At 37.1% G+C, this 19,345-nt stretch overlaps 1 protein-coding gene across 5 annotated transcripts in view; it reads left to right on the top strand.

Moving 5' to 3' along the window:
- SYT1 (synaptotagmin 1) overlaps positions 1-19,345 on the top strand; it is a 605,736-nt gene that overhangs the window by 497,574 nt on the left and 88,817 nt on the right. The window lies entirely within an intron of this gene.

Genomic DNA, 19,345 nt, shown 5'->3' with positions numbered 1-19,345 from the left:
GGTAATGCATTTAATTCCACAGCTTACGCTGAGGATAGGAGAGATGTGGGGATTTAAAGTTCTATACAACCCAATCTCAGTAAAACATAGTGAATAACGTATACCCTGCCTCAAAAGCAAAGTCAGCTCAAGGACTTGTCACTTCCACGGTTGAACATAGTTTTTCTTCTCCGTATGATTAAATCAATTATATTTTTAATTTTCTGCTAAATCATTAAAGTGTGAGGAATTTTCTTGATATGCCACAAGGTCATCATAAATTGACTGCAGTTGTCATTGTTCATGGCTGTGGAATTACAACCAACATTACTGGTTATTCAATGCTTTCTTTAATAAAAATATTGCAAACTTTAAAAGGTCATCCTAAGGCAGCATGGTGATTTTTTATTCTAAAGCATAACAGCTAAAAAGTGCTACAGCTGAGCTTCCCCTCATTTACCCACTAATTTGTCAGCCAAATTCTCCTGGTACCTAACTTTATTTCCCTTTATAAATAAGTCATCTGGGGAAGCTGTACTAATTCTTTCATGTCATTAAGACCCTATTTAATAACTTGCTGTTTTTATTGTGCCTAGTAGTGTAACAAAGCAAATGTAAAGCAAAGAGCACAGTGTTCTCTAGAAATATAGAGTATTTAATGTGACTATAAATGAAAAACATGCAGAGAAATTTTTAACTACAATAACAGTTCACTCCCAGATTATTACTTAGTATCCTAAGGTAACTTCAGACACTTTTAACATTTCCCTCTCCTTTGGTTCAACAGCCAACTATCATGACATGATTTCTTTGTATCCTCTCTCTTATGCTTTATCCCAAATGTCCATGCCAACCATCCCCTCATCACCTATGTCTAGTACTCTGCTAGTCTTCCTAAGGCATCCTATATGCTTCAGCAGAATTCCAGAGCAGTTTTACCATGAAGCCAGAAAAGCTTCAGGGCCCCTCATTTGTCCTGGCTTCTTCCAGGGTCCCAGAAATGAGTTCCCATCACCATAGATAGATATTTCTTTTTTTCTTTCTTTTTTTTTTTTTGAGACAGAGTCTCGCTCTGTCGCCCAGGCTGGAGTGCAGTGGCTGGATCTCAGCTCACTGCAAGCTCTGCCTCCTGGGTTCACACCATTTTTCTGCCTCAGCCTCTCGAGTAGTTGGGACTACAGGCGCCTGCCACCTCGCCCAGCTAGTTTTTTGTATTTTTAGTAGACGGGGTTTCACCGTGTTAGCCAGGATGATCTCGATCTCCTGACCTTGTCCAGCTAAAAAGCCCTAATTTTAAGGGCTCCTCACTGCCTGTGGAATTAAGCCATAATCAGTCTCTTCACTTAAGTATATGTACTGTAGATACATCCAGCCTATGTCATGCCATATCTCATTTTCAACAAATTGACCAGCACACTATTTTGCAAACAAACTATACAACTTTTTGCCTCCATTACTTGCTTAGGTCATTTCCTTTACCTGGAATTCTCTTCCTGCCAACAATGTCTAGCCAATTCTACCCATTCTTTGGGCCCAGCTTAAGTATTATCTCCTCCATTCATTCAATAAACATATATTGTGTCCCTACTTTAAGTCAGCATTGTTCTGAGCACTAGGTTTACATTAGTGGATAAAACAGTGCAAAGACCCTCCCTTCCTGCAGCTTGCATCCTAATGCAGGGAGACAGAAAATAAACCAACAGATAGCAAAAGCAGGAGTCTACCAAGAGGTAACAGGTGCTATGGAGCAGTCAAGCAGGAAGTAGGATAAGGAATATTGGGGATTCATCTTAAATGGGGTTTAGGGAAGACCTCATGAGTAGGTGGCATTTCAGCAACAACCTGGAAGAAGTGAAAGAATTGAGCCATGGGGTGTCTGGGAGAGAGAATAGCCATGGGGCATCTGGGAGACAGAACAGCCATGGGGTGTCTGGGAGAGAGAACAGATACCTCATGGCTCACTTTTTTCACTTCTTCCAGGTTGTTGCTGAAATGCCACCCACTCATGAGGTCTTAAGACCTCATGGTTTTAAGATCCATCCCAGTAGAACAAATCTTTACCTTTTTTAAAATGCCGCTAGCCGTTTGTTTACACCCCTCAAACATCATGCTTCTCTCTCACTAGACTGTGTTCTGTATTTATCCCTCCCACAATGCTCTCAGTGACGGGTAGCACTAAGCATAGCTGCTGAATGAATAATGAATTATTTACAAAGGAGCTATGGCCTGAAAAAACAACTCTTGCATTTCAAATGTGTCTAACCCACTTACCATTAAAATAACTTTAAGCACTTGGATGGTCTGTCTCAAAGTAAGTTGACCGATGTACGAGGAGACCAAAATTATATAATAAGATCATTCTAGGTAATTCAAATGCCAAAGTACATTTGCTGGAAATGACTAGTTAATTGGAACCAAAGTGGGTTGTTTTGCCAGAGTTTAAACTCCATCTGCCACTAACTAGCAATTTGACATTGCACAAGTTATTTATTTAACTCTTCTAAGCCTCAGCTGCATTATCTATAAAGTGGGAATAATGAGAGGACTTTGTTGATGATGCTATGAGAATTAAATGAAAGCACAGGGCTTGGCACAACTAAGTGCTCACTAAATACTATTGTAGTCATTTCTATTAGTAATTTTATCAAATCTTGGGCTAAATATGCAACATGGGAAAGCAACCAATGGATGATTTAACCAATTACTTGCTTCAATGGGTAAAAAGTTTATCTGATTGTTTGATGAAATTAGCTGATTAATTCAGGCAAACGTATCAGTAGGCCCATGTTTTGCATAGACACTATAGTGAATTAAGATAATTAACAAAACATTTGAGAAAATAAAACATGGAAACATATGTAAAATAATTTTCTTATTGCTCTCCAACAAGGTTGTTTCCTTCCTACAGTATTCATTCAAAATGCAATCAATTACACAAAGATTTTGCCTCCATTGTATATCCATATGCCAAAAGATGCAAATCCCAGCCCTTCATACTTTACAGTGACAAGCTTAATTGGACTATACACATCTCTACTGTAGATTCTTGCACTTGCATTCTTAATATCCCAACTTTCAAGTGCTTGTGAGCAACAGTGAGGATTTCTGAATTTAACTGCAGTCGTGTTGATTAACGACAGGCACACATTTTGAGAAATGTGTCATTAGGTTATTTGATCATTGCACAAACATCATAAACACAAACCTAGATTCGGCAGCCTATTGCACACCTAAGCTATGTGGTATGGCTTATTGCTCCTAGGCTACCAATCTACACGTTACAATAATGAATACTGTAGGCAATTGTATTTATGTATCTAAAAATAGAGAAGGCACCATAAAAATACAGTATCATAATCTTATGGGACCACCATTATATAGGCAGTCCATCCTTGACTGAAATGTGGTTACACAGTGCATGATTGTATTTGTATTGAGATCTTGAATCTTGCAGGCCGCAAGACTGTTCTTCAGGAGCAAGTTGGTGCTGTAGAATACATGTAGGATTTTTTGCCTTGTACTTGGAAAGAATCAAGCCTTTTGCCTAGTAAACATGTCTCAATAGCTTCGTTGACTTTTACACATCTCTGTGTGGAGTAAATCTTCCTTCAAACAATAAATGTTTTCTACTTGGGAAAATTGGGGAAGAGAATAAAGAGGTCAAAGTGAAGGCATTGGAAACGTTGAGGATTCCCAAAGGCATGAGGCTGTGTGTCTCATAGTTTTAAGCTAAAGTATGTAACTTTTATTCTTAAATTTATACCTGTGTAAACTCCCAAGTCAGAGACTAATCAGATACTTTGCTTCTTGTCCCTATTTGTGTCCCAGCAATTACTTTCCTCAAGTTTGGTGTTTCGCTTTGTTTTTTGTCATCTCAGAAATTTGACACTTCTGAGTACAGCTTTAATGAGGAATGTCAATACTGTAAGTTTAGTTTAGGCTTTCTATTGTAAATTAAATGAAATTCTGAAAGTTTTCTGTTTAAGGACATGGCTGTTTAAAGAAGGAAACACTAAACTTTAAAATCAGCAAAAATTGAAGTGATTATAGCTTTTAAATTTGATCTATTCAGTAGAAATTCTGTTTTTCTACTTCAATCTGAGAATTATTTTTGACTGTTAAAAAGTCACATTATCAATTAGAGAACAGTTTCTATTTAGAAATCTTTTTTAACTTGGTTTTCTCATGTGGTTCTCATGATAGCACCGTGAGGTAGTTTCTGAAGATGACATTCTTATTTTACCAGTGAGAAAACTGAAGCTTAGAGGCATTAGACAGTATCCATAAACTATCTTCCTGCATGTGGCACACAGATGGGGGTGTTCATTACTTGCAATTGCTCTTATCGCTACTGACATTTGATGTCAGCTGACTTGAGGGTAGGACTGAAGTTCAGATCCCCCTGTTCTCAATGCAGAGGACCTTCCAATATAGCATTCAGCCTTGCCCACACCCCTACCTTCAAGATGGGAGAGAATGAGGATTCCTCAGCTCTTACCTGCGTGAGGTGCCTTCCTTGCCCAAAGCCAAAACATCAAGATGAGGTCCTCACGGTAGAGAAGACTAGAAATGGAGTCTTCATGGATTGTTGGAGATGGAGAGATTCTTGGAGACTGGGGAAAATGTTCGTAAGTGTAAACCCTTATGGATTCTCCTAGTCAAATAGCTCCAGGGCAGCCCCTTTCTTGCCTTCTCAGAACCACAAATTGATTTTCTTGCTTCACTTGTGGTTTCTGGCAGATTCCTCTTCTTGCTGGGCCCAATATGAAACAGAATGTGGTCTCACAGACCTGTTATACTTCCTTCCATTCCCTGAAGCTAGCATGTAGTTCTTTTGAAACCTCTTTCTGTGTTTGTACTGCTAGTAGCCATGGAAAATCAACAAGGGTAGAAAGCGTACAGGCCTTTGATGTGGTTTGCATTCACCTAAATTGGGGGAGTGGGGAACATAACAAAAGTATGTCAAGCATGGGAGCAACCTGGAAACCCATATGGTAAAGGGCTGAAATCACATGTAGCTATTCCAGCAGCCTCCTGAACATCAAGGAGCTAGCGGGGTGGCTAGGAGGTGGGATCAGGTCAACGATGGTTGCAAAGTGTTCTCCTTCATCATTTTTCTGTCCCTTTCACTCTCTGTTCTTTGCCCCATCCCTAGTCCTCTTCCTGGCCATCCCTGGTCCTGCCTTGTCACTATGAAATGAAATCTGTACTGTGAAAGGCAACATTTGGAGCTGTAGAAGAGTTCCCCTAAAACATCTAAGTCTCCAAAAGAAAAGGGAAATGAAATGTTTGAAAGTGGCAGCAACTACTTGAGGGAAATGATAGAGAGGGAACAGGGGACTCGTGGTGATGAAGGAGTCGCCATCACTATATGTCACACTGCCAGTGTGTGAATTAGCTACTGTGACTTAGGCCAGCAAAATTTACCCTGTCCCTCTCCTGCCACCCACACACACTCTGTTTTCTGGAAAATACCATTTTTTAAATGTTACTCGTGGGTTTGTCTTTTCTCTATCTCCTTTTCTACTGTCCTAGAAATGTAATTTGGGAAATGCAGCCAGATTTAAATATTTGAGATCATTTAGGAAAGAGCAACTCACCCAACCTCAGGTAACTACTAGATTCCAAGGAGAAACCATGAACCAGCAGAGGTAGGTCCTTCCCTCAGGCAGTATTTATCAACATGTGATATTTTGCATAACCCCATCAAAATCACCTCAGGTACTTATTAAAAACTAAGATTTCAAGGACTAATTCAAACCAAGCTGTAATTGAATATCTAGGGGTGGGCACCTGGAAATTGCATTTTAAACAGGTCCTCCCCATCCATACACACATACCTATGTTATTTGTATGCATCTTAAATTTGAAAACTATACTTCAGAGGCTTAAAACACTATGTCATAATTTTAACTGAGGCCTAGGTCAAGCCAAGTTCCAAGTTAGAATTTTGTGTTTTTTTTTTTTTTGTCAGTAACATAGAATACATCTTTTGCTTTATATAATGGAATTTCCTCAAATAAGAAGTTCTATTTCTTTCATCAGTCCAGTATCCTCTTCCCTGAAAAATACCTTGCCCACATGTCTAAATTATTATCTTTTTTTCTTGAGTCTCCTCCACTGAAAGAAGAAATAAAAGCAATAGATGTTTCCTTTGTACATTCTGAAGCTATTTCCTAATATCCTTGACTACCACCCTTATCTGTCCTTACACTGGTGCTGAAAGCACAACAAAGAAAAACACTCCAAATTCAATTGATTTGAACTAAAAGCCACTAGTCTGGGAGCCAGGCCAATAAATAAAATGGCAAAAACTTATCTGAACCAATTAGATAGGGATATGCAAATTAATTGGCCATGATATCAGGGTCAAGCAATAATATGCAAATAAACTGGCATCTTATTGAGCTAATGGAACAGGAATATGCATAATAAGTTGGCTGTGATGTCAGAAGCTTCATCATAATTTTAGGCATGAATGTTACAATATAATATCAATTCTGGGACACTTCAAAATGCTTAACTACAATATTGATAAAATAATCTAAATTCCTAAAACGTGAACAGATTGGTCTAAAAAACAAATGACAAGTCTTGAAACTGGATCTTTCTAGAAAATGAGTAATTAGAAAGGATTATAGCCAAGCCCGGTACAAGTTGGGACCCAGGCACAGTTACTCGTTTCCACAGAATGGATAGAAATGCTATGCCTGAAGGACTAACAGTTTTAGAGAAATGAGCAGACATGAAATCAAGAGAAATAAGTGATAGACTACAATGTATTTGTTCAGAACAGTTAGCCCAAAAACTCCTAAGTAAATTCTTTAGCCAGCAGGTATATATCCAATCAGTCAACAAACATCATGTGAAAACTCCTTTGTGCCAGGCACCATACCAATCTTTGGGAATATGAGCAAAAACAGCAGACACTTGTATAGCAGAATGTGAGCCAGACACTGTTCTAAATGCTTTACATATGGCTGATTTAATCTCCATTACAACCCTATGAGGTAGATACTATTTTTAATGTGATTTTATTGATGATGGAACTGAAGGACAGAGAGGTACATAACTTGCCCGAGGTCACAGGATTACTATTTGACAGAGCTAGGATGTCAACCCAAGCAGACTGTCTTCAGACTCCAATGAATAAAACATGATGTCTAGGTCCTTATCATTGCTCAGCAGGTTCAACCTGGAGAACAGGTGGGTAACTACATGCTGCAGTTTGAAAGATGTCCAAAAGTGACCTGATTCCAAATATCCTCTATACTCGAACTAAAATTCTATCATGGAACTCACTAACATAAATCAGTTGGTTGACTGTTTAATTAGTTCTTTGGCTACTTAGACAGCAAAGGTGAGATCAACAAGTCCATAACACCAGACATTGAATAGTCATCAATGATTTTTATTCTGGAAAGGACTGTATCAGTTTCTTCCTAATGCACAGATTGGTATGTTATTTTTAGTGACTTATTCTTCATACACAAAAAAGGATGAGACACAAAACAGTGATATTTCAGCTGTATCTATACAGGTGCAGAAGAGAGGCTGCCGAACATGGTGGAAGAGAGTCCAAGTTTAAGGGATTTGGATGCCTTTAGAGATTAAAGAAAATTTTTACTTACAACTAAATTTTAGCAAGGGCTAATTCTATAAAGGAGTACGTGATATTATTGCGAGAGGGGCAGTATGATGTAGGAGTGCAAAAGCTTACTACCCCTGTAAATTGTTATGGCACTCTTTGGGTCAAAATTACATATATAAATATTAAAATTAAAGAAATTTGAATTGCAATAGACAACTTACCAGGAAAATACACCTCAGCTAGATAATGTTAACGAGAAATCTACGGATGAAGAAGTAGAAACAGGGAGGTCTGTTCTAAGGCCCTTTCACCAGTCACCTTAAAACTCGTAATTCTGAAGGTAAGATAAATGTTTCCAGCCATTGAAATGCAAAGCTCAGTGGGTAAATTTTTAAAATCTAGCTAAGCTGAGTAAGCCAAAAAATGTGGTAGATGTGCTTCATTTGGGTCAAGCTAAAAAATAATACACTGAAGGGAAAACATGACCCAATTTAGAGTACGGAGTAATAAGATCAATTATAAATCAAGAAAAACATCACATAGAACCATCCATTGAAGACATTCACCAAGTGAATGTGTCTTTTTTGCTACCCCCAAAAAGTCTTGATGTTGTCACAGAAGATTTTATAAATAAAAGGGAGGGAAAATCCCCTACCTTTGTCCAAGTCCAGAGCTCATTCGTGTGTACAATACACAGAGTTTTGGTTGTCCACCTCAGGAAAGACAGTGGTGTTAGATGACTATCTGCTGGAGGACGGCAGCTACAATAGAGGGATGAAGGGGCTGTGTGTGAGGACAGGCTAGGAACAGTGGGACTTTGTGGTCTGGAAAAGGAAGGCTGAACAAGGATATGATGAAAGTCTGAAAATCTTGAAGGGTAGAGCTAGAGTAATACCTACCTATTTATCACATCCCACAATACTAGAATCAGGAAGTCACCTTGATGTTTGAAAGAGAATAGATAAAAGGGACAGCTATTCGGGATGATCTCAAAGGCACCTTTCTACTCAAAAATTCTTTGTCAAATTTTTTTTACTACTTTACAGTTGGGTTGTAAATACGTGTTGCTCTAGGAAATGGAACAGATTGAAATATAAGACTGAGAGGAGTGTATTGTCTGTTTTGTGTTATAGGCTTATAAGGAGACATCTCTAAACCTTTGTGTTGTCTTGTAGGGGCCCCTCAAGCCTTTCCATGGGTAACCATAAATAGCCCACAGCTGCATATCTCACTAATCCAACCCAGAATGCTTACATTTGCATTCTTGAGTTGGACACTTCTATTCCCTTCTCTTCATTCAGTAAACAGAAAAAAAAATAAGAAAGGTCGGAATTTCTAGCAGGTAAATGCACTGGGAGGAATAGAGCCCCAACAAATTCCTATTTTTAAAAATTATATTTAGTGGGTTCCTCCAGGAGATACCTGGGAGTTTCTAATAAAACTATTAAAAACATGTAGCAAAAGTCAGTGCTATTTTCTCCTTCTTATACCTTTTATAAAGTTGTAAGATTCCTGATAGTAAAGCCTATAATAGGTGACAAAAGCATGCAAAGTTTTGAGTCTCAAACTCTACAATAATGCTCAGAAATGGAAACATCAAAGACAGTCTTAAAAAACAAAAAAAAAACTGTACTGGCCAGGTGCAGTGGCTCACACCTGTAATCCCAGTGCTTTGGCAAGCTAAGGTGGGAGGATTGCTTGAGCCCAGGAGTTTGAGATCAGCCTGAGCTGCATAGTGGGACCCCCATTTCTACAAAAAAATTAAAAAAAAAAAATACTAGCCGGGAATGGTAGCGCACACCTGTGGTCCCAGCCACTGGGAGGCTGAGGTGAGAAGACCTCTCGAGCCCAGGAGGTCAAGGCTGAAGTGAGCTGTGATTGTGCCACTGCACTCCAGCCTGAGTGACAGAGCGAGTCCCTGTCTCAAAAAAAAAAAAAAAAAAAAATTGTACTTTATTAAATCACCTCTGCTTCCAAAAGTATAAACTGTTTCTACTTGGTTCCTTAATACCTTATTCTTAATCTCAGTTATGAAGATATTGTTCGCTTTTCACCATAGTCTTGCCACCTGCTGCAGCATGAGCTACTTTGAGAGCAGGGATTGTGACTACTTATGTCTCTGTTCTCAGAGCCCCTAAAATATATGCTGAAGAAACAGACTTTAATATACCCTGCCTAAACAATCAGTTATGAATTTTTAAATTCCGCTAATCTAACTGATTATTTTATCTTCATCTTCCAAATGATCTGACTTATTAGTTTCATCACTTAATGCAATTATTTTGGCATCATACAGTAGTAATCCTATTATAATAGAAATAGCAGCTCATAAATAAAAACTAGATAATGGAATTCTTCAAATCAATTGGTTATTTTAGCCATCATTTTCAGAAGATTTTACTTCCTTCCTTCCTTTATTTCCCCCTCCCCACCACCTTTAGTGGTTAAAAAAAGAAAAAAGAAGCAGACTATCTCCAAGAGATAAAAGAGAGTGACACAGAAATGCACACATTACTGTAGTTATACCTCAATGACAGTCATAAAGGCATTTTCAAGGGAAAAAGTAAAGACAGAGAATGATCCCTTGGTCACCTTTTGCCCAGCATGAACAGACAAGGCAATGATTCAGCATCTTACTTGTCCACTGTTTTAAAGACGAACTCCTTATCAAAGGAAGTCAAAAGACCATAGCAGCTGACTGCCTTCTTGAATTACTAATGGCCTAAGTTTGGTGGCACATCATTTTCAGTGATGACTGGAAAACTAGGAGGCTTTCTATAAATTTTTTCTTTCAGAAATAAATGATTTTATTTAACTTTAAAAAAGAAATAAGCACATTTATTTTATATCCTCAGAACCACTGAAACTGCTTTTACCCAAAACTAAAGCAACATGATTAAGAAATTAATAGATTTCAAACTACTGATTTCAGTCAACAATATGATGGTGTAATTAACTAATAAAGTGTCCCGTTAACAAAAAAAAAAGAGCCGAATGCACATTTCGTGATAATGCACTTGCAGAATTGCTACATATACTACATATACATATGAAACTGCAAGATTACTCAGTAATCTACTGATGCAGCTGTGATTTGTCCAGAATATTATGAACTTTCATATCCTTATTAAGGAAACAAATGCTTTCACAAATAGCACTGTGTTTAAATATTTCTCTAGAATTTTAGTTTTAAAATTATAGGAAAGCTCAAGAAATAAAGTTAACCCATAACCCCACCACTTCTTTTCATACATAAGTAGAAAAGTAACTCAAATCAACCCCTCTAATCCTTTCCCATTCCTCAGAGTTAATTGACTCAAGGAAATAATTTGAAATTTTATATCCTTTCAGGTATTCTTTCTGCTTATATCAATTCTATACATATATATATATATATATACAAATATATATGCATTTTACAAAATGGGATTTTAAACACATTATTCTGTAATTATTTTTCACCTAGCAATATATAATAGAGATCCTTTGGACCAACATATCGGTCTGCCATATCTAGTGGTTGCATAGCATCCCTTTGTTTGAACATATCATAGTATATTTAGTAATTCTCTTATAAATATAACTATGAGAAAAACTATATAACTTCACCAAAAGACTTCAAATGAGACCTAAATAAATAAATAACATGCTCTTGGATAGGGAACAATATAGTAAAGATGTCATTCTTCCCAAATAAATGCCATAAATGAATTTGAAAGGTAAGTAACACACTAAAAGAAAGCTTTGCCTCACATAAACAGATCAAATATTAATATCCCTATAATACAAAGAGTTTCAACATATCAGTGAGAAAGTAAAGCAATAGGAGAAAGTCTCTATTTTGTTAATGTTCCTAAAATGTACTTGCTGCGGCTTCTACTACTGGCTGCTGTTGCTGAGAAGTAAGACGTTACATTTATACAATGTCATTATGCATCTAAATAAGAAAGGATTTTAAAGTAAGATGCAATTACCCTAAGTTCAAAACCTAAAAATGTGTTGCTTAAAAAAACAACCTAGACTGATTGCAAAGAGTACCAGAAAAAAAAAAAAGAAAAAAAAAGCAAGTCATTAGCTTGTAGATTTTCAAATTTTCATCAACTATATTGGCAGGAGTTTGAATCCATTAAAACACTCAATCCAGCAGCATTATTATGATAACAACTTGCAAAGATCTGTGACAGTCACTAAAAGTCAAAGTTAAACTATATACCGCTATGAAAGTCATTTTTAAGGGAATTTTCCAATTTCTAGACTTTACAAAAACAAGTAAGCATTTGAAAGCTACTTTTACTACAAGTTGCCAGTTCAATTTGTGTCTCTAGAAAACACTCCTGCATTTTACGGCACTGTCTTTAATGTAGTGAAAATATTGCAAATGAAACTAGCCTAAAGGGCAATAATATATCACAGCAAATCTCCAGTTACTATAATTAGGAATCTATTCTAATCTTACCGGAAAGACATGTTAGTGTTTTATGTTTATAAGGATTTCACTGAAATTTTTAAAAAATAGCTTAGTAGAAGAGATTTTAAAAGAGGCAGTGAATGTTTATGAATTATGCAAGTCTGAACTTTCATTTTAATAACTTCATTAAAATATAAAAACCTTAAAAGCCTCCCATCAGGAATTTAACTTTATAGAAATGCTTTATATGTGCCCTGACCTTGCCAAGAGGCAGACCTAAGGTATGATTTAACAGTTACTACAGGGCAAAGCCTAATAATAAATACCTATCTGAAAATGCCAGCATTTATCCTTGCCTCCTTGGCCTCCAGCGGAGTTGCAACTCAGCCATAAACAGGCCCTCTCCTGAGAGCCAGCAGGGCGCAGCAGAAAGGGAACAGCAATTGGCCCCAGAAAGCCTGGATCGGAAGCCTTTAACCTTTCTGATCCTCAGTCTGTTCATCTATAAAACTGGGGTATTAGAGACAGCCACATTGTTGAGTAAACAAATGAGATAACATTAGGTGGAAGCTCCAAGTAGAAAGCACTATATATATATAAAACATTGGTTATTTCTAAGCAAAAGACAGTTCTTGGTTAACTCTTAATTTTTCTCATCGTATCCTGGCTCCAGGAGAATATGTGTCCCTATATGGCTGATATAAATAATACTCTGTGTGTGTGTGTGTGTGTGTGTGTGTGTGTGTGTGTTTGTGGTGTGGTGTGTTCAAAGAATGCCTCTTCATTATTTGGATGGCAGTCACATGCTTTGGCTAACTTATGTTGGCATCCTGAAGCTAACAGCAAATCCTCCTCCCATCTCCTGTTACTATGTGGATGCAAGACCCAGCATATTTTATAAGAAATCAGACCAGTAGTATATTTCTACCACCTTCAGCTTGTTAAGCTATTTAATTGAGTTAAGACACCGAGTTCCCTTCCAAGTACTTCTTTTATGATAACAGATCCAAGACAGACACAGCTAATTGAGCCAATAAATAGGGACAAAGAGGAAGAACAGAGCCTCTGTCATCCTAATTATCAAGTTAATGCCTGGTTGCTGGACAAACTCTCCCTCTCTCTAAAATGAACCACCACAAGATGGAACCTGCTGTTGCAATGTTAATTGGACTAGAAGTGGCAGGACCTGGTCCCAGAGCAGCTCCTGGTTGTCTTTCCAAATAATTTTGCCCCAGCTAATAAATACCTAATTGGATACAATATGAGTCAGTATTTGTTGTTCACTGCTACATAATTGAGTGGTCAAGATTTCATCTTTCACCTGTCTCTACAAATTCTCAATCTCCACAAGTAGTCAACATTAAAAACAAAAAAGTTACCCATGTAAATTTCTACATCCTTGCATCCAAAGACCCTTTAACTCTCTTCAGCTTGCTTTCCTCTACATGAAATTTCATTGTCTATATTAAACATATCCCCAGGCTGTGCCCATCTTGGCATTTCAAAAAAAATAGAAAAATCTGGTTGGATTATACGTCTGCCTTCTCCTTAAATCAGATGAATTGCTCCACTTGCTGATAGGATAAGTAGCTCAGTTAAAGCATATACTAAGAATCTAGTAAGAAATGTGAAAAAAAAAAAATGTTGCTTATCAGTACTACAGCAGAGATGATGCCTTTATACCACTTTGATTTGTTATTTAACTAATTGCTATATTTACCCTATCAGTCGTGTTGAACTGTGCCTCCCTCAAACAACTAGCAAGACTGACCTGAGGTTGAACCAATTGCTTAGGACACATCCTCTATGAAGCTAGAAATAAACCTGAAACCTATCTATAGTTCAGTCTCTGGAGATGAAAGTGTCAGAGCTGGCAGGGCATGGTGGCTCATCCCTGTAATCCCAGTACTTTAGAAGGCTGAGGCAGAAGGATTGCTCGAAACCAGGAGTTTGAGACCAGCCCGGGCAACATAGTGACACCCTGTCTCTACAAAAATTATTAGCCAGACGTGGTGGCATATGCCTGTAGTCCTAATTACTCGGGAGGGTGAGGCAGGAGGATTGCTTGAGCCTAGGAGGCTCAAGCCCATGATCACTCACACCGCTACATTCCAGACTGGGTGACAAAGCGAGACCCTGTCTCAAAAAAAAAAAAAAAAGTGTCAGATAAATTTAAGAGGTATATTTCAGCCTGATCCATATTGAAATTAAGGGCTGCTTTCTTTTAAATAAAGGTGTGTTTAGTATTTCTACAGTAGGATTCAATACAATAGAATTAAACGTATGTGTGAGTTTAGCCCAAAGCTAAAGAGAAAGATACTATTCTCAAGCCAAATTACATACAGTATGTAGATGTACCTGTGTCTTTATCTTTTTTTTATTTTTTTGAGACAGGGTCGGATATAGCTTTTAAAATCGACTTGCCCTCGTACTTTTATAGCACGTGCAGATTTTGATTCTTGTAACTGTCTCTTGAAATTTTGTTTTTTAAAGCTAAATTAGTCCAACCATCTTGCATGCTGCAAGAGGAACTAGTTATTCAAGCTCTGAGAATTTACTATTTGCTTACAAGCAAGATAACAAGAATGGAATCTTTTTTATATTGGGTGGGTCAGTGAGCAAAAAGATATTTCTTTTTATTTCTGTGTGCTATTGGTATGGGTGGTTCTCGTCATTGCCTCTCTAACTTTTCATTTAAATTTCAAAATGATTTAATCTTAAATGTAAAATAACTGTGAAATCTTATTACCAAGATTATTTATTTCAAAGATGAGTCTCCAGCAACAGAGTTCCTACACTCTATGCTGAGAGATCTGGAATATTGCATTCATTTCTGAGAACACACTTAAGAGGAAAGACATTAACTTTCTGAAGCATATCCAGCAGGAAATCAGGGTCGTGCAGAGGGCAGATACAGTCTCAGTTAAGGAACAGTTCAAAGAACTGGAGATATTTAAGCTGCAAAATACAGAACTCAAAGAGGACATAACTGTCTGAAAAATGTGGGAAAAGAATTGAACCTACTCTTATTAACTATAAAGACCTGAACTGGGATCCATGAATATAAGCCATGGAAATCCATACTTTGTTCTTCCCATTTTAGTTCCCAAGTAAAAGCTAGATGAAGGTTTAACTCAGAAATACTGAGTTAGGGATGGTACCCTATCTACCTGCCATAGGTTAGGGAATTAACCTATTAAATCCCTCCAATCTCCTAAAGTTTCATTTTAAAACTGTAAAAGATCATGCCCAGCCTAAAGATAATATCAGCCCATGGAAGAACACATCTATTAAAGACAAAGGTATCCTCACCAAAAGTGATTATTTTATTTTTTCCTTAAGATAATAAGAATGAAAGACTACTACTGCTAATAATAATTATAGTTGTAATCTAGTCAGTGCTTTCTCTGCTGTGAATTTACTAATTGGCCTTGTTTAATCCTATTCACACTCTCATGAGGTAGGTATGGTTATCCCCATATATGAATGAGAAAACTAAGGTTTAGAAAAGTGACTTGCTCAAGGTCACAAGGTAAAGAAATGGCAAAGGCCCAGCTCCTCACTCCAGCTGCATCTGTTTCCTAAGCCTGCCCACTTTCTCACAGCTTCCCTAGCTAGACTGTGCACACTGTAATTTCAATTGGCTATAATCCCCAAATCATAGAAACCTCAATTCTAGAAGATAATGAATGCTCTTGAGCAGCAAAATGATCATCAGTTGACTCACAATGAATACTCTCTATAGATTATTTTGACAAAGTAACGCTATCCAACTGTGCCTGCAAATGCCAACACATGCAAATCCCTGCGACTTCATAAACAGCAAATGCCCTAATGAGCTAAAGAAACAATTGCTCTTTATTCATTTTTTTCAGTGTGTTTCTTACTTCTGCTGGAAAATAATGTCCAGAAGGAATTTGTGTTCTATTCAATGACTATAAAAAAGAGGAAGGTTAGTGTTTACAAGTTTACATCATACAAAAAAGAGTGGCCGTGAAATAGTGAGCTGTGGCTTCCTGGTGGGAAGACACTCATATGCAGCCCGTGACTTCCTGGGCAGTTTTAACTTACTTTTAATCATTTCAGAAGTTGTGCCTCAGAGGTTTGAGATAAAAAGGTTCATAGCATCTTGCCTTTTTCTCTCTTTTCTGCCCCTCCTTTTTTAGCTTGGTAAAATGTAGTCCAGAAAAAGAGGTGGAGGGTGAAGAACCAGTTTCAGTATTTGCTCCTCCAGGAAACTTCCCCACATATCCTAAACCCATCTTTGTTCTTCTTTACCTTTATACTGTCCATGTTTTTTCACTTGATCACTGACTGTTGTGTTTCTTTGACTGTGTTCTGTACATACCTTTTCTCATTCATGAGACTAAATTATTTAATCATCAGGGTTACCAACACCCTCATTATTTCTTTTTCTGTGTTCCCATGGTCCACTGGAGTTATCTTGTCCCATGATTTATCACACACTGTAGGTATCCATGGCTCTTGCTCTGTGAACCCCTTTAAGGAGACCCAACTTAATTCACTTTTGCATAACCATCATCTAGCATCGCCTAGCACATAGTAGGCCCCCATGAGGAAATTAGATTAAATGAAAACTCTGATAGTTCTTTTAATCCCCAGTGTTTGACATATAGTATGAACTGAATTGAAGTAAAGTGAATTAAATTCAATCAGAACAAATCAAAATGAACTGAAATGACTATATTAAGACATTATTATGTTGGATAAAATTATCCAGTTTATATTTATAATTTGAAGAAAAATTGATTAGCATAGCCTAGCTATGTTGTTATGTGATTCCTATGATGGACACTCAAGATTGCCCATTAAGTTACTACCCTAGAAAGGTCAGCAGCCTTTAGGCCCAATATTGCAGTTACTTAAGTCCAGGCCATAAGGGTAGACATAGTCTAAATCACTGTGTATTTAAAGAATGGCTGAGAAATGTAGACCGAACCCTGGAAGGCTGACAGTATTTCTGAACAAGCAAATGATGTTTAAAGTGAACTGATGCTATTGATTATACAGGAGGATTCCCCAAAAAGTAGATCTAAAATTTCGTTTCCAGGGCTAAGTCACCTTCTTGGTCCATGGTTTGCTGTGATCCCAGAGGGAGAGGAAACCATACCCACAACACTCTCATCCCTCCCCTCTCTTCTTATCTCTAGCTTCTAAAAAGTAGTCCATTAGCACGCACTGTGCACCCCATCTGGGTTCAGCCCTGTGTTAGGCACCTGAAATTCAGTCAATACAATGAACATTATCTCTCCATTTTTGGGTCCTAACATCTCAAAAAGGAGACCAACAATAAGTAAGTACCAAAATATTAATCATAAATGATCACAAATTCTATCAGGATGTGAAGGAGAGAAATGACAAAATATTCCCCTCGTCCAAAAATGTAGACTCTGACTTAGGAGTATAGGCAATTCTTTTCTCAAAATTATATCCTTTTTCATCAAAAAAAGTAATTACTGGTAAACAAGAAAACTAAGCATTTTGTAAAAATGAAAATGATTGGGGGAGAGAGGAATGTCCTCCCCTACAATCTGTGCTTAACTAGCTTAGGCTTGTCTAATGAGACCAGACATCTTTTAATGTTGATGATGTTCACCTATCAGTAAAACTTTGGGAGCACATTCCTCTTTATACATTTACTTGTAGGTTTGTAAGTGTATATTTACTGCGATAGTAATATAAAATGGATATTATAAACTTAAAAGTCAAAAAATGTAAAAGATAAAGCAAAAGTAAACATTTTACAATTATTTGCCTTATGAATGATAAAAATGTTACTCTCCCTTTAAAATATAATTACTAGTATGTTAATAAATATACCTCACTTTTCTTTAAGATATCTGTTTAACTTTGTCATGTAGCAATTCACAAGGGTAACATTAGATTCCATTTATTTCAAACCTTAGTTTTATAGACAGTCACATCTGAAAAAATGCCTCACAAATGCACAATATTCATAATATTTAATATGAGCTTAGTTTGGAATTTACAGAAAATATGTCAATGTATCACATCGACTGAAGTTTCTGATGTTTTTTTAAATTTTAGCCAGCTTCTCTAACCTGAAATAGATGATCATTCTTACCTGTAGGCATGACTGACAGAGCACAGCTGAAGAAGAGGTATCAGCTCTGTCGTATTCTCATTTCTCACTCATATTTGCATTATCAATTTTTCTTCAAGCCACAGTTGTTGTTTAGGACTCATTTTAGGCAACATGCTCATTTTGTGAGGAGTAGTTTGGTACAATTAAATAACATAATCTATAAACCAATTTAACTGGCCTCACATAAAGTGCAATACATAGAAAAACGCTAACAGCAAATAAAGTGCAGGCCCCTCTGGCACCCCACCCCACGGTGGTGCTTCCATGCCACCCTCAGGAAACCTTGACTACTGCGTGTGAATCATGCCCGAACAGGGACACCTCTGTGATACTGTACATCAGACCTCAGTAAATTTCCAATCCTTTATTTTTAGAAGGAGAAAATAAAGTAGAAACTCTGGCATTTTCTTCTGGGATGCCAGAAGTAAGTATTTGAATTTTTACTTCATTTTTTCCACACTGGAGATCAGAGAAACTAAAGGTTTCAAGTTTATAAACCAAAAGTCAGCCAGCAAATACATTTTCCTTTCCTTTTTCTTACCAAAGAGAAAAAGATGATATCATATTGATTCAGTTTTGTCTTTATAGACCAATTACTCATTAACCAGAAGGAAAGATCATTGTTATTTATTAATGTGATACCGAATTTTTATTTTAAAATGATACACATTCTAACCAACGGTAAGTTCTTCATAATTTTCAGAAATAATGCCTGATTTTAAAAAGAAAAACAGATGTAAAGAGGCACTAAACCAGATTAGTTTCAGGACATTCGATGTCACCAGAAGAATAGGAATGGCTGCATGTTGCGCCTGTAAAGGGAAACACTGGATGGGTAGCAGGATGGCTGCTTACAAGAATTTGAAGAACTACCCTATGAACAAAAGTATGGAATCAGACATTCAGCAAATATGTATTAAATGCTCCCTAACTAAGTACCACAGTGAGGAGCTGGAGAGCTGGCGGTAGTGAGATGGATTTTGTGATACCTGCCTACAAGGAGCTTGGAACCAGCTCAGGGAGATCCACTTTAAAATACTGTGTGATGTAGATTAGGAATAAACAAACTTTTTTTGTAAAGGACCAGATAGTAAATATTTTAGGCTTTGTAGGCCACATGGTCTCTTACAACTAAATATTCAACTCTGCTATTGCAACACAAAAGCAGCCAGCCACAGACAGTCTGTAAGGAGTAGACATAGCTGTGTTCTAATCAAACTTTTTATTTGTGGATACTGAT

This window comes from Trachypithecus francoisi, unplaced genomic scaffold (genome assembly GCF_009764315.1).
Source record: "Trachypithecus francoisi isolate TF-2019V2 unplaced genomic scaffold, Tfra_2.0 Lachesis_group11, whole genome shotgun sequence".
Taxonomy (NCBI): Eukaryota; Metazoa; Chordata; class Mammalia; order Primates; family Cercopithecidae; genus Trachypithecus; species Trachypithecus francoisi.
The sequence above is the reverse complement of the archived record's forward strand: the minus strand, read 5'-3'. Positions and strand labels throughout refer to the sequence as shown.